Here is a 16,861-nt window from a genome sequence, read left to right as displayed (position 1 = left end):
ATGACAATGATCTTCTCCAAGATGCTTTATTTACAGGACATTAGTTGGAAAACTTTTGTATTTGACTGTTTCATGGCCTGATATTACTTTTTCAGTCCACAAATTGAGTCAGTTTATGCGTAAACATACTCGAGCTTATCTCAGTGCAGCTCACCATCTCATAAAGTATCTCAAAGATTCTCCTGGCATAGGTAGTTTTCTCTCCAAAACATCAGACTTTTCCATTCGAGCCTTTGGTGATGCATACCGTGGAGCGTGCGTTGATACAAGGGGTTCTATAACTAGCTTTTGTGTCTTCTTGGGGACCTCCCTCGTGTCCTGGAAATCAAAGAAGCAACATACGGTTTCTCAATCATCAGATGAAGTTGAATACCAAGCATTAGTAGTTGCCAGTTGTGAAATCATTTGGCTTCAAAGCCTTCTTGCTTAAATGAATATTGCCTCGCCATCTCCGGCTCTACTTTTTTTGTGATAACCAAGTTGCGGTTTATATTACCACCAATCTAATGTTCCATGAAAGAACAAAGTATATAGAGTTAGAATACCGTTCGAGATCGAGTAAGCAATGGATCTATCAAGCTGCTGCCAGTGCGTTCTCAAGACTAGTTGGCCGATGTGTTCACCAAGTCGTTGTCTGCTGCTTTTTTTTCTCGTTACTCAACAAGATGGGATTGCCGGACATCTTTTGCCCATCTTGAAGGGGAGTGTTAGAATAATATTTATTCAATTGTTGAGCTATTAAATAGTTACAACAGTGTAACTAATATATTGGGCTTAGTTATTTTGTTAAGGCCCATTTCTTTCAAAATCTTTTAGTTTGTTATGATAAGAGCCCACTTCATTTTGTATAAATAATTTGCTATGGCCCTTTTAATAAAATGAGTGAGGACAACTTTTTAAAATTTATTGTTAATAGAGACTATCCTTTTGTTTCACTTTGTGATTAATTAGTTTCAAGAGTTCGACTTTTAATCTCGATTATCTTTAACTAAATATTTACTTTTAGTATTTAGTGTTAATGTCTATTAATTAATTTAAAGGAATCAAATGAACTATAATTAATTAAATTTCATTATTCTTTTCATCATGTTAAATTTAATCTTAAATTTTTTCTTTATAATTTTTTAGATTAATTAATAAACATCAATGATAAATATTAAAAAAAACAACAACAAGTAATTAGGAAAAAATGAGTAAAAAACTTTTTGAAATAATATATTAATTTTTTAAATGTTCAAAATTTCAAGAATGTAATTTAAATGACTTTGAAAGAGTTTAAAAAAAAGATTTAAGAACTTAGAGAAATATTAAATAGAGATCAAAATTAATTTCAATATAAACTTTATATAAGCTAAAGTATAATTAAAGAAACATAATAATAAATTAAATAAATATAAACGAGCATATTGAAATCTTAATAAAAACATAATGGAGATCGATCTCATACTCTCAAAGAATCGACTCATCACTTCAAAAATTTTAGAAAATCGAACTCCAAATTTTTTTAGATTTTATCGCGGATTTTTTTATAAAAAATATTATGAATTAAAGAGATTAACAAATTAAAGCACTCCTATTGAATTGACAATACGAGAAAATTTTCATATTTTAATTAAATAGAAATATTATAATAAAAGATACTAAAAAAGATAAATAAATAAATAAATAATAGAATTGATAAAAAAAAATAGATGAAGAGAGAAAAATATAAAAATAATCAAACAGAATGAAGGATGAGAAAATATCATATAAAAAAGAAAAAGAAAAAAATATTGATGGACGGGTCAGTGAGCTTTACAGAAGCCCACTGTGCACGTATTAGTCGGCCACTGATGCATTAAAAAAAATTAATTTCTTTGTTTACCACTCATTTCACTCTACAAACAACCCCAATAATAATATTACTACTACTAATAATATATTGTTGTAAAATTGAGGAGCACAATAAGAATACGGATATAGAAAAAATATTATATATTAATAATAAAGGGCAAAGTGGCAAGCATGATGTGGACTTTACATGGACACCAAGCATGAATAGTTATAAGGCACATGAACAACATAAAGGGTGACACATGACTTTTGTGATTCTAAGCAATAAACATCTATTTATTATTATAATATTTATAATACTCCCCCTTAGATGCCCATATATATATGAAATATGCCTTGTTAAAACCTTATTAAGAAAAACCCAAAAGGAAAAAAACCCTAGTGAAGGAAAAATAGTACATATTTCATATAATACACACTCCTAAAAGAATACAACATATTTATCCCCCCTCATGAAAACATCACTTAAGATCTTGAGTCGCCGCATTTCAATGTTGTGCACCAATTTTTCAAAAGTTGTGGTTGGTAATGCATTTGTAAATAAGTCTGCTAGGTTATTCTTCGGACAAATTTGTTATATAGTGATGTCACCATTTTCTTCAAGATCAGGAGTGTAGAAAAGCTTCGGTGAAATATGCTTTGTTCTATCTCTTTTAATATATCCTCCTTGCAGCTGTGTTGTCTTCGTATAATATTGTTGAAAGATTCTTATTAGAAGACAAGTCACACGTTTCACGAATGTGTTGAGTCATTGACCTTAGTCATACACATTCTCGACTAGCCTCGTGAATTGAAGAATTTCAACATGATTTGAGGAAGTGACCGTTATATTCCGTTTCACCGATCACCATGATATAGCAGTTCCTCCACATGTGAACAAATAACTTGTTTGAGATCTAGCTTTGTGTGGATCAGATAAATATCCATAATCTGTATAACAATTAGATTAAAATTTGATTTATTTGAATAAAAAAAACCCATATCGATTGTTCCTCGAAGATTCGAAGATAACAGTGTATATGCTTAATTCCATTTCAATGTCTTTTTCTGGTCTTGTATTATTAGCAAGATACATAAGTGCACCAATTGCACTAAGATATGGTACTTCAGGACCAAAAAGTTTTTTATTATCTTCTCGAGGTCAAAATATATCTTTCTTTATATCCAATGAACAGACTTCCATTGGAATATTTAATGGATGTGCTTTGTCCATATGCTAATTGTATTGGCGAGTACTAATGATAAGTTACTGGCCTAATGCTTACAAGTGATGTTGCATGCAAAATAACATGTCCCTATATAGATGAAGCTTAGCTTTCATAAGTAATGGTCTTGCAATTAATTGTAAACATTTTATAAACAATTATGCTATACTATTTTGTATATGAACAAGAGCTACAGGATGTTCAACATTTATCCCAAATGATATATAATAATTATCAAAAGCTTGAGATGTAAATTCACCAAAATTATCAAGACAAATGGTTTAATTGTATAATCAAGAAATTGTGCTTTTAACCTAATTATTTGAGCAAGCAATCTTGCAAATGCAAGATTTCAAAACTTGATAATAAGCATATATGTGACCATGTGTTGGATGCATCTATTAATACCATAAAATATCTAAATGGTCCACTTGGTGGGTTAATGGGTCCATATATATTGCCATGATTTCGTTCTAAAAATGCAGGTGATTCAGTCCCCACTTTAGTTAGTGATGGTCTAATTATTAATTTTCCTTGAGAGCAAGCATTACATGATAATTCATTAGATTGAAGAATCTTCTGGTTCTTCAATGGGTGCCCATTTGAATTCTCAATAATTCTCTTCATCATTATAGATCTTGGATGACCCAATCGGTCATGCCAAATTGTAAATATGTCTGGATTTATGAACTTCAGGTTCATTGTTGCATGTGTTTCAATTACTCGTATATGAATATAATACAATCCAGAAGATAAAGCAGACAACTCTTCTAATATACGTTTTTCATTTGCAACAGTGGATATGATATATAGATATTCCACATTATTCTTACTATCAGTCTCAATATGATAACCATTGTAACGTATATCTTTAAAACTTAAAAATTTTCTCTTTGATTGACTAGAGAACAATGCATTGTCAATTGTAAATTTTGTTCCTCTAGGAAAAATAATATTTGCTTTTCTAAAACCTTCGATCCAGTTTGCAGAACCTGATATTATATTTACTTTTACTTTCAGTATTGTCAATTTGTAAAAGTATTTTTTTTTATAAGTATTGTATGTGTAGTTGCACTGTCTGCTAGACATAGATCTTCTTTATTCATTTTTTAATCATCTAACATATGAAAATGATCCAAGTTGCTTCATTAAAAGAAAATAATTACACTAAAAATATATAAAAGTTACTTAAAAAAAATGAAGAAGATAGGTAAAAGAAAACAATAAAACTAAGTTTAGATATTCTCAAAATCTAAAGAAACACTTGATGTTCTATCAACTGCGCAAATTTTCTTTTCAGGAGATTCAAAGAAGTCTGCCACATCCAAATTTGTCATATAGGATAGGTCAAATATATCATTATCCTGGTATGCAAAATTTGCTTCCACATTTTTCTCTTTTTCCTTCAGGGAGGCTTGATAGAGGTCAACTAAGTGTTTTGACGTACGATAGGTATGTGACCAGTGCTCAGTCATTCCACATCTGAAGCATTTATTTTCAACACTTTTGAACACTTATCTTGTGGAGTTTTTCCTCTGTGATCATCATTTTGTGTGGTTCTTTTGAAATTTGAATGATTAAAACGATCACAAAAAAAAAATTATTTCTTCCTCTGTCACGGTCACGACCTCGACCGCGATTATTATTAAAACTCACAGCATTCACTTCTGGGAATGGTGTCATTCCAGTTGGTCAAGATTCATGATTTTTCATCAATAACTCGTTATTTTGTTCAGCCACGAGAAGACATGAAATTAACTCAGAATACTGTTTAAAACATTTATCTCGATATTGTTGCTGCAAGAGCATATTCGAGACATGAAATGTAGAAAATGTCTTCTCTAACATATCGACATCAATAATATTTTCTCCGCATAACAACAACTTAGAACTGATTTTAAATAATGTGGAGTTATAACTACTTACTGATTTGAAATCTTGTAACCTCAAGTGCATCCACTCATAATGAGCTTTAGAAAGAATAACTGTTTTTTTTTTTTTTTTTTTTTTTTTTTTTTTTTTTTTTTTTTTTAATGATCATACCTCTCATTTAGATTTTTCCACAATATACGAGGATCTTTTATTGCAAGATACTCTATTTTCAATCATTCGTGGAGATGATGACGAAGGAAAATCATAGCTTTTGCTTTGTCTTGACTGGATGTCGTATTTCCTTCTTTAATAGTCTCCCCCAAGATTTATAACATCTAGATGGAGTTCGGCATCAAGTGCCCATGACAAATAATTATTGCCATTAATATTAAGAGCGACAAATTCTAATTTTGTGAGATTTGTCATGACAGCACTATCATAAAATATTATACTTATGTCAGAAATTTAATAGATATTGAATATGTAAAATAACATTAAATTTATTAATTATAACGAAGAGGGAAAAACGGACATACCTTTAGGACCTACCTTTAGCAGGAAAAACGATAGGAGCTCGTGTTATGAGATTGAGGAGCACAACGGGAACACAAATATGGAGAAAATATAATATAATAATAATAAAATATAATTAAAAAAACAGAATCATAAAATAACTAAAAACATAAAATTGAATAATAAAAAATTTAGTGGAATTTGGAGTAGACTTCTCACCAATGTATGTGTATATTTTTAAGATCCACAAAATGCCACTATTTATAGGCAAAGTGGCTTAATGGACACCAAACATAATAAATACAAAGCACATGGACAACATGAAGGGTGATACATAACTTTTGGGACACTAAGTAATAAACATCTATTTATTATTATAATATTAATAATATATATAATATAAAGTAAAAGTTAAAAAAAAAAAAGTTATCTTCAAAAAAGTAAAAAAGATGAATCACATCTCACCTTTTGTTTCAATAATAATAATAATAATAAACATTAATTTCCTTATTTTTAAATAAAAATAAAATAAAATCTGTTTAACAAATCATTTATTCTCAATCTAAAAAGTATTTTCCTCTATAAAACTCTTCTTCCTCTTTAAAACAAACTTCTTTTGGAACACAGCAAAAAGTTTTCTCACTCCACCAAGGTATGTTACTATCTTTTTTTCAATCTCAATTCTTTTCTTCTTTTACCTCACATTTGTTTTTGAATCAAACAACAACGTAAAGAAAAACCATGGAAGATTATATGAAAATAAAATAAAATAAACATAAATAAAACAATATTATAGTAGATCTTAGACAAAATGCAATATGAAAAAATAGACATCACATGATAAAAAAAAAAGAAATAATAGCAATAAAAATAAATTTTCTTTATAACATTTTCTTTCTCTATGTTTTTTAGATCTCTAAGAAAGAAGAAGAAAGTTGAAGGTTCGAATCCATAAAGCAAAGCTACTCGTTATCTAAGGTGCGGATCTTTGGAACAAATGTCCTACCAAGTGCAACCTCCAACAAAGCTAGACATCTCTTAGTGTTCTAGACTTTTTCGAATTTTTGATTTTTTTCATAAGAATTTTGGGCTGATTTTTGTGCACACTCACTGGTTTTTGCTCATTGTCTCCCTAGGCTTTTGTGAAAATAAAACCTAATTCAAAATTTCACCTTTTGTTTTTTTTTGTATGTTTTTCGACCAAACTAGTTACTCTAACTAACCCAATTAGTTACTTATACATAAATTAGAAAAAAGTAAAACAAGCTTAAAAAAAAGTGGATAATCACAAAATTAAAATTAGCAAAATTAAAACAAAATTAGTCCAATATTTTAAATAAGGTTGGACAAAAATAGGTGGCTAGAACATGATCCCTTTCATACATCCTTGTAAAATTAGAAGGTGGACGAAGGTATAGCCACTATTTTGTCAAGAAAAATACTTCAAACGTATTATAGTGTCAAGGGTCAGGAATAAAAAAGTGCCTCATGACAAGATAAAAACGTTGGAGGCCAGGGATAAATAAACGACATAGCAGCAAGTCATCATAGCAAAAAGATGTCACTTATGAACGTATATATGCATGTATATGCTTGCTAAACTATGCTTAATTTAATATTTTTTTTATTATCATTTTCTAGATTCTTTTCAAAAGAAGAAAACAAGTGAAAGCATACAAAAAAGCTCATATAGTTTTCCACAAAAACTAGCAATTGGGTACTAAAAACTTGAGATATAATCTGACTTCTAAGTTGCCTTGAAAATCTTCTTAGCGTAATTACTTGCCAAATAAAATAGTATATCTTGTTGTTGTGACCGATGGTAAAGAAGTGGATCCATAAAAGACAAAATGATCTTTGTAAATTAGATCTTAATAACCTTAAAAGGCCAAAGTTCTTAAATCTTTAAAGATTTTTTTAAAAATAATTTCCTACATAATCACCCTTGATAGTCTTTAATAAAATGGGAGGATCCTCTTCGAAATTGATTCTCTCACGCGAACATTTCATGGTCTGCAAAGCAATCCTACTCAAGCGGATGATGCATAAACTTGGATGGGGAAAGCTAGTTTCAACCTATATATTAAATAAGGGGAGGACTCTTTTAAAAGTTATTCTTTTTTTCGAGCAACGATGACAAATATTAGATGTCCTGCAATGTAATCCGCGTCTTCCAATGTAGTTATATTTAGACGAATGACAATGAATCTTCGATGGGAAAAACTGGCTTCACCCTGTACATACTAAATAAAGGCAGACTACCCCAGTTGATGTGTAAACAAATGATAGCATCTCAAAACCATCATTTTTCCCAATAACCCTGATACTTTGTGGGATGCTTCCATTACATTAACTCAAATTTCAACAGGAAAAGTTGATGCTACAAAAATTTTGTACCTAATCCATGTATAACCTAATGCATCTTTATAGTCACAAAGTGGAGGTACGATGATTGAATAAACATACTTTTTGATCAAATTATTGGGATTGATGTCCTAATTCTCCCGGAGTCTCGTTGTGATGAATATGCGGTGAACGGGTTGAGAAGGGTTTCGACAAACACTCCCTAGAATGCGTTCATGCTATGCGATCATGCAACATACATACAACAGTAAACCACCTCTCGGTGCGAATACCACGGCTTCTAAGGCTAGAACGCATGCGATATATGCAATAAGTCTACAGGGTCTACCATAAACCTCTATTTCTATTTATGCGATGACAACATGACATCCACATAAATATGCAACCACATAATATCATTCCCATCTCTAGAATGCATGCAATGCAGGTTGACAAACATAGCTTATCTCTAAGTCCCTATCTCTTGTTTATGCAGTTCTAATCTTGCTCTATCGAGTCCAGATTCTAATCTAGCTCTCTCGAGACATTAAGTTCTTTCTTTAGACTCTCTCTCGAGTAACTCTAAAGGGTATTTTACACAACATAAAACAAGACAATCGCAAGCAAAGAACTTCCTAGATCATGTTAGCTTAGTTCTTCTCAACCCATTCGACTAGTTTAGCTACTCCTGCATATTAAGAAAGTGAACAGATGTAGAAATAGAACTTTCATTGTATAGGTATGAAGATGAAGTACAGAATAACAATGCAAGTATAGAATAAAAATCCTGGTAGCAATCTCTTGCTGCTAGGCGTTTACATTGTTTCTACTCGTGCTCAAAATATAATCTCGCTCTCTGCTTCTACGCCCCAAGGTTCTCTCTCGATTTGCCCTGAGCGATCTCCGGCGCCACCACTCTTCTTTTGATCCGCCTTAAAATGGAAAGGAAACTATGAACAGAAGCGTGAACTAATCAACTGGTTAATCCCTTCTCTGAAGAATGCCCTTGGTATTTATAGAGCATCCATGATGAAAGGGGTTTCTCTCTCCTGGTTATACAGATGGGATAACTTTAATTCCTGACTGATGCACCGAATAATTATCACCAATAAGGCTGAATGTACTTTGTGACCGTTATCGGCTGTCAACCTAATTTGGATTTGACTGTCATCAGCTTTTCGTCCCATCGCTCTTAATTGGCCTTTCACCCAGATGTGCCCACTATGTTATGCTGACCAAGTTGTGGCAATCCTTCTTGGGTGAATGTTTGCGAGCATGATCAACGCAAAGCCTTGCGATGAAGTTGCGCTCGACCAATGAATTCCTATGATCGCAATCTTTGCATTGCGTTAATGCATATTCTGCACAAAAATACAAAAATCAATTGTTCTAATGCGCTGAACAATAAACCTCGACAATGTCGAGTTGAGTACTGTACCACCACAATGGCTACTTTGGTATTCTCGGTTTGAGAATCCAGAAGGGTGGGCTCTGTGTGGACTTGGTAAGAAGAAGAAACCGGAGGAACAATCGTGTAAACGATTGAGCAAGTGGCAAATGACAAGCTCTATTGTATAGACGATGTCCAATCGTTTAAAAGAAGCTCCACGATCATTTAGCAAAAGCTCCGCGATCATTTAGCTAATCGGCTAGCTGAGTGACTATCGTGTAAAGTCACTCCATGATCGTCTAGTCTCTCTTCAGCTGTCGTTTAGTAAATCGTATTTACTTGACAACCATCATGAGTAATTTGTCGAGAATAGAAAATCTCAATCATCAACTACCAAATTTAGGAAACCATTTTTCCTTTTATCACACGGTTACCATGAAACTACCAATAACCTCCCAGTCAATTGGTTATTAGAGAAAAAGAGATAATTATCCAATAATTAATATTATTATAAATATATATGATAACCAACTTACCATACTATATTTATAACCTATAGTTTTAATATTTCATCTCACGAAACATATAAATCATAGCTTCTTTTCTATTTCACGGTACTTAATGTAAATCTCATTTACATTAATCCTCCACTTGATGTATCTCATACATCATGCCAATCATATCATATATAATCGAATTACCTCTTGTCAATTTGAACATTTCAAATAAACACCAAGAACTGATTCTCAACTTGAATCCATTGAGGTACCAAGGAGACTTTATGGACCTGTAGCTCGAAGCTCCAACGGTACGTGAATAACTGACTAAACTTTTTAGTCACGGGATCCATCATCCGTTAACTGCCAGGTACTTCACTAAATACTGGCAACTGAACTCTTCTTATTATAGATATATTATGTGTCCATATCAACCAATCAACAGTGCGATAACCCTTCACAAATCACTCGTAAGTACAGCTGGGCCAATAACCGTTATGCCCCTATAGTTATATATAACTCCTTAAGTACCACTGATCCCTCTAATAAACATAAGTCATAGTCCTACTATGAGTGAGTCCTCTCTTCCAAAGAGAAGTTGTGGCCACTATGTTCGAGCCCTAGAATCAGCCCTTAAGGGAGTAATCTATCTACTTACTCCTGCTTCGGGGAAGGAGTGAATTTCATCTTGTGTAACTGAGTTCCCAGCTCCCAAATCAAACAAATCCCCAAAAGGTAGGCATGTCGAGTTGGCAATCTGGCCACTCTCACCCATACTAATCAAAGGGTCATCCTCAAAGGCAAGAGTTCTTAAAACACTCAGGATTGAGGTAATGTCACCTATGTCGTTTAGGTGAGATGTAAGTCTCCAATATCAATGACGTTATATATAGGACTAGTCATCTCGTGGTCCGGTCTTATACAAAATCTTTGTATAGGACACCCCTGCTCGCATGTCTCCATATAAATGGTCAGGATCTACCACCTGCAGTAGTTCACAACACTTGCAAATCTCTACAAAGTGGGTTGTATCCGTAGTGTCACCAGGATCAGGAATCCCTCCTTAATCCTTATACTACAAATCTATTAGGTTATCACTTATGGCATGATTCACTTGTATATCTCATATACATGCTTAAGTTTACATACAATAATCATGAAGCTTTGTTTATTGGATATGAGTAAATGTCAGATAAAATAAATCTTATTTTATTCATAATAATGTGTATATATTACAAATTACGAGACTCCGGGAGAATTAGGACACCAATCCTAACAATCTCCCATTTTTCCTAATGCCTCGGGAGACTAATGTACAATACAAGATAAATACATGTAAAATATACAATAAACAAGGGCATACCTTAGTATCATCTCTCACTTGCCCTAGACAAAATGTCGCATGTCTCGCAATCCCAGACTCTTTATGTGACCCTCTAACACTTTAGCCGTGAGAGCCTTTGTAAAGGGATCAACAACGTTGTGCTCCGACGCGATTTTTGTGACTATCACATCACCGTGAAGCACAATCTCCTTGATCAAGTGGTATTTTTGCTCTATATGCTTGCCTCGATGATGACTCTGAGGTTCCTTCGAATTTACCACAGCCCCTTTTTTTATAACAATAGAGAGTGATTGGAAAATTTATATTTGGAACAACTTCCAAAATTGTAAGGAACTTTCTCAGCTAAACAAGCTTCTTAGCTGCTTCACAAGTGGCTACGTATTCAGCTTCCATAGTGGAGTCTGCGATGCATCCTTGCTTGATGCTTCGCCAGATACAGCCTCTCCATTTAGAGTGAACACTGACCCCGATGTCGATATACGAGAATCTCTATCGATTTGAAAGTCAGAGTCCATGTATCCTGTAAGGATCAAATCTTTATCTCCATACATAAGCATGTAGTCCCTCGTTCTCTGAAGATAATTGAGGATCGTCTTGACCGCCGTCCAGTGATCAAATCCAGGATTGGATTGATACTGACTGACAATTCCTACTGCATAGCAAATGTTGGGTCTGGTACACAACATTGCATATATTAAGCTTCCTACAGTTGAAGCATAGGGAATCCGTCTCATCTCCTCAACCTCTTGAGGTATCTTAGGACATTGATCCTTAGAAAATATGATTCCATACCTGAAGGGTAACAAACCCCTCTTGGAATCCTGCATCCTATACCTGATCAATATTTGATTGATGTACGATGTTTGAGACAAGGCTAACCTTTTGTTCTTACGATTCTAAATGATCTGGATCCCTAGAACATACTTTGCCTCACCCAAATCTTTCATTTGGAACTGGGCAGCTAGAAATTTTTTAATGTCAGTCAGAAACCCTACATCATTCCCAATGAGTAGGATATCATCCACATACAGTACCAGGAAAGCTACTGATCTATTGATGATCTTTTTATAAACACAAGACTCATCAACGTTCTGATCAAAGCCAAACGACTTGACCACAATGTCAAATTTAATGTTCCACGATCTAGACGCTTGTTTCAGCCCATAAATGGACCTATTAAGCTTGTATACTTTTTGCTCTTGATCTGAAACTACGAACCCCTCTGGTTGAGCCATTTAGATAGTATTCTCAAGATTACCATTAAGAAAGGTAGTCTTGACATCCATTTGCCATATCTCATAATCATAAAATGTGGTTATGGACAGGAGTATCCTGATAGACTTGAGCATGACAACAGGTGAGAAAGTTTATTCATAGTCAACTCCCTCAACCTGGGTATAACAGTTTGCCACGAGTCTAGCCTTAAAGGTTTGCACCTTTCCATCTAGACCTCGCTTTCACTTATAGATCCACTTACACCCAATAGATCTTACCCCGTCAGGCGGATCCACAAGCTCCCAGACGTTATTGAAGTACATAAACTCCATCTCCTGGTTCATGGCTTTAATCCATTCATCCTTGTCAACATCCTCCATTACTTTCTTAAAAGACAATGGATCCTCGACCCATCACTAAAAATGACGTTATGGGCTTCAGTCAATCCCATATAGCGATTTGGTGGGTTCATAACCCTCCCACTACGTTGAGGCAGTCTCAACTCTTGAGCTGGTTGACTAGATGTACCGACATCAACAACTCTTGTTGATCCATCAGTCTGTTCAACAACTCTTGTTGAACCCTCAGTAGTCTCAATCTTACTATAAATCTCACGTAAAACAAGCTTACTTCATGGTTTATAATCCCAAATGTGGTTTTCTTCCAAGAAGATAGCATTTATAGAAACAAACACTTTGTTCTCACTCAGATCATAGAAGTATCCACCCATCGTTTCCCTAAGGTAGCCTACAGAGAAGCAAACTTTCAAACGTGGTTCCAACTTCTTCGGGTTAACACTAGCACATGTGCCAGACACCCCCAAATCCTGAAATGGTGTAAACTACCTTTACGGCCTCTTCACAACTCAAAAGGTGTTTCAGAAACACTTATCGAGGGAACGTTGTCCAAAATGTAGCATGCAGTCTCCACTACAAAACCCCAATACGAGTCTGGAAGATGAGCATAACTCATCATAGACTGAACCATGTCCAACAAGGTTCTGTTTCTTCTTTCTGATACACTATTCTGCTGAGGTGTACCTGGGGCTGACAGTTGGGATGCAATCCCATGTTCTATCATATAGTTCTGGAATTGGAGATCTATATACTCTCCTCCACGATCAGATCATAGTGTTTTTATCTTCTTACCTAACAAGTTTTCAATTTCAGCCTTATACTCCTTGAACCTGTCAAGGGCTTCAGACTTACGTTGCATTAGGTAGAAATACCCAAACCTTGAATAATCATCTATGAAAAAGATGAAATATTCATACCCACCTCGAGCCCTAACACACATCAGACCACAAAGGTCTGAATATACAAGCTCCAAGGCTTCCTTGGCTCTGTAACCTTTTCCAGTAAAAGGTCGTTTAGTCATCTTGCCTTCGAGGCATGATTCACACACCGGCAAAGAGTTTTCTTCTGTCTTTAGAAGTCCATATTTCACCAACTGCTCGATCCTATTGAGATTGATGTGACCTAACCTTAGATGTCAAAGATGGGTATTTTCCTTAAGAGAAACCTTTCGTCTTTTAGCTGTTGTTGTCAAGGCTTTTATGACTAAAGGCCTTAGTACATACAAGTTACTTTCCATTTAACCAAAACCAATCTCCATTTCATTCTCGAAAATAAAAACTTTATTCTCATAAAAGGAGACGGTATAACCTTGTTTGATGAGACAAGAAACCAAGATTAAGTTCCTCTTAATATGAGGAACTGCGAAAACATTATTCAGTAACAAATAACTCTTATCCAAAAATAACTTCAACCTTCCTGTAGCAACAGTTGAAACAACCTTACCAGTACCGACTCGAAGAGTCCTCTCTCCCTGTGGCAATGTTTGCCAGGAACTAAATCCTTGGTAAGAGGAATTGGCGTGATTAATAACACCCGAATAAAGGATCCATGCAGAATCATCATTCTCTACCAAACACGTCTCTTAGACCAATAAATCACATTTATTGTCTTTAGATATCCTCCTCTTTTGGAGAGTAGTGGGATTAGTATCAGAACCAAAATAAGCTCCAAGTTCCATTTCAGAAAACACTTATCTTCCATGAACTTCAACAGAGTCAGCAATAACTGCTTTCTTTTCCTGGAGTTTAACTTAGAAACTGGCAATACTGACCTTGTCATCCATCCCTTTGTGCTTGAAAAGTAAGAATTGATGTTCAAACAAATCTTGCAACGAGTCAATGATCTTGCGTGCAATGACCTTGTTCTCAACCCTTTTGGCCAAAACATCAGATATGTCAGGCAATATGTGAAGTCGGGCCAATGAATTAGCCTTAATCCACACCTGATATTCATTACGAACACTTCAAGGTGTTGGGGTTGATGCCCTAAAGTCTCGTGTATTATAGTTTGTAAACAGTTTGTACGAACACCTGTGATGTACAATATATGATATTTACTTCACTTCTTGATTTTGCTCATCTGAATGTTTTGTTTGCTTTACCACAAACCAATAAACTAAAATCCCTGGTTGTCTTTATATAACTTAAGCATGTATGTGGTGACATACAAGTGGATTATGTCTTAAGTGATAACCAAAATGGTCTGTAGTATATGGATATAGGAGGGAAATCTTATCTTGGTAATGCTATAGATGCGGCCCGCTTTGTGGAACAGTTACAAGTGTTGTGACTTGTCACAGATAGTCTGATCCTGATCATTCGTGTAGGGGACATGCGAGCGGGGACGTCCTATACAAAGACTTTGTATAAGACCTGACCACAAAGTGTTAACGTCTCGTTATATAACACCGTTCACGATAGAGACTTCACTTCACTAGGATGACCATAGGTAACATGACCTCAATCTTGAGTGAATTGGAAACTCCGGCCATTGAGGACGGTCATTTGATTTGTATGGGTGCAAGTGGCCAGTTCGCCGACTAAAACCTACTACTTTGGGGATTCGTCTGATTTGGGAGTTGGGAACTCAACTACACAAGATGGAATTCACTCATTCCTCGAAGTAGAGGTAAGTAGATAGATAACTCTCTTAAGAGCTGATTCCAGGACTTGAACAATGTGGCGCCATACACTTTCTCTTGGCTCGAGAGGCATTCACACATAGTTGGACTATATTGTATTGTTCATTAGTGGGATCAGTGGTACTTAAGGAGTGAGATGTAACTACAGGGGCAAAATGGTAATTTGGTCCAACTGTACTTACAAGAATTTGTGAAGGGTTATCGTACTCATGATTGGTTATATCTGATGAACACAAAAATATATCTGTGGTAAGAAGAGTTCAGTTGTCGGTCTTTAGTGGAATGCCTGATAGTTAACGAATGGTGAATCTCATGGCTAAAGAGTTTAGTCAGCTATTCACGTACCGCTGGAGCTTCGAGCCATAGGTCTATAAGGTCCCCTTGGTAACTTGGATAAAAGTTGAGAATTAGTTTTTGGGTTAGTTTGAAATATTCAAATTGACAAGACGAAGTTCGATTATATATGATATAATTGAACTGGTTAATTATATATGATATGATTGACTAAATATATGAGATACATTATATTGGAGGAAATTGGATATAAATATGATTTATATCAAGTAGAGGAGAAAACGCTATAGTTAATAGATGATATTAAACTATAGGTTAAGAATATAATATGATTATATTCATTATTTAATTAATTGAGTGATTATGAGATAATTGGCCAAAGTTTTCTTTGGATTCGTGCGAAAGTGGGAAGTTGAATTCAATTCTTGTAACTGAAGAATAAAATGAAAATTGTTTTCATTGCAACGGTTACGAAAAAGATATGAAAGTTTACTCACGGTGTGAAAGTATTCGATCGCTTAGTGTTGAGAGCCTATACGATAGCACCCGCCTTCTTGAACGATCGTACACTTGCATCTCTAAACGATTGTTCGTGATTTCTTAAACGATCGCTTAGCGTGCAGAAAGATCCTAAAGTGGATTTCCTAGATTGAACACTGATCCTAAAGTGGATTTCCTTGAATCCTTGTTAGTATGAAAATCAGAGTCCGTGTATCCAGTAAGGATCAGATGCCTAGAACCATACATGAACATGTAGTTTCTTGTTCTCCACAGATACTTGAGGATATTTTTAATGGCGGTCCAGTGTTCAAATCCTGGATTAGATTGATATCTACTGACTATCCCCACCGCATAGAGATGTCAGGTCTCGTATATAACATCGCATACATCAGGTTGCCAACAACCGATGCATAGGGGATCCATCTCATTTTCTCAACCTCTTGAGGTGTCTTAAGACACTGCTCTTTAGACAATATTACTCCATGCCTGAAAGGTAGTAAGTCTCTCTTAGAGTTCTACATCGAATATTTGACAAGCATCTTGTCAATGTACGATGCTTGAGACAAAGCTAGCATTTTATTCTTTCAATCTCTAAAGATCTGAATTCCCATAACAAACTGAGCCCTTCCCAATTCTTTCATTTGGAATTGGGTCGATAACTTTCAGTTAGTAGACTTACATCATTCCCAATGAGTAGGATATCATCTACATATAACACTAAGAAAGCTACTGAACTGTTGATGATCCTCTTGTAAACATAAGGCTCATCAATATTTTGATCAAAGCCATAAGATTTTATCGCAGTATCAAACCTTATGTTCCAAGATTGAGAAGCTTGATTCAGTCCATAAATGGA

The sequence above is a fragment of the Benincasa hispida genome, chromosome 2 (assembly GCF_027475165.1).
Source record: "Benincasa hispida cultivar pf3 chromosome 2, pf3_genome.v1.1, whole genome shotgun sequence".
NCBI classification, from domain to species: domain Eukaryota; kingdom Viridiplantae; phylum Streptophyta; class Magnoliopsida; order Cucurbitales; family Cucurbitaceae; genus Benincasa; species Benincasa hispida.
This window is presented reverse-complemented; position numbering follows the sequence as displayed.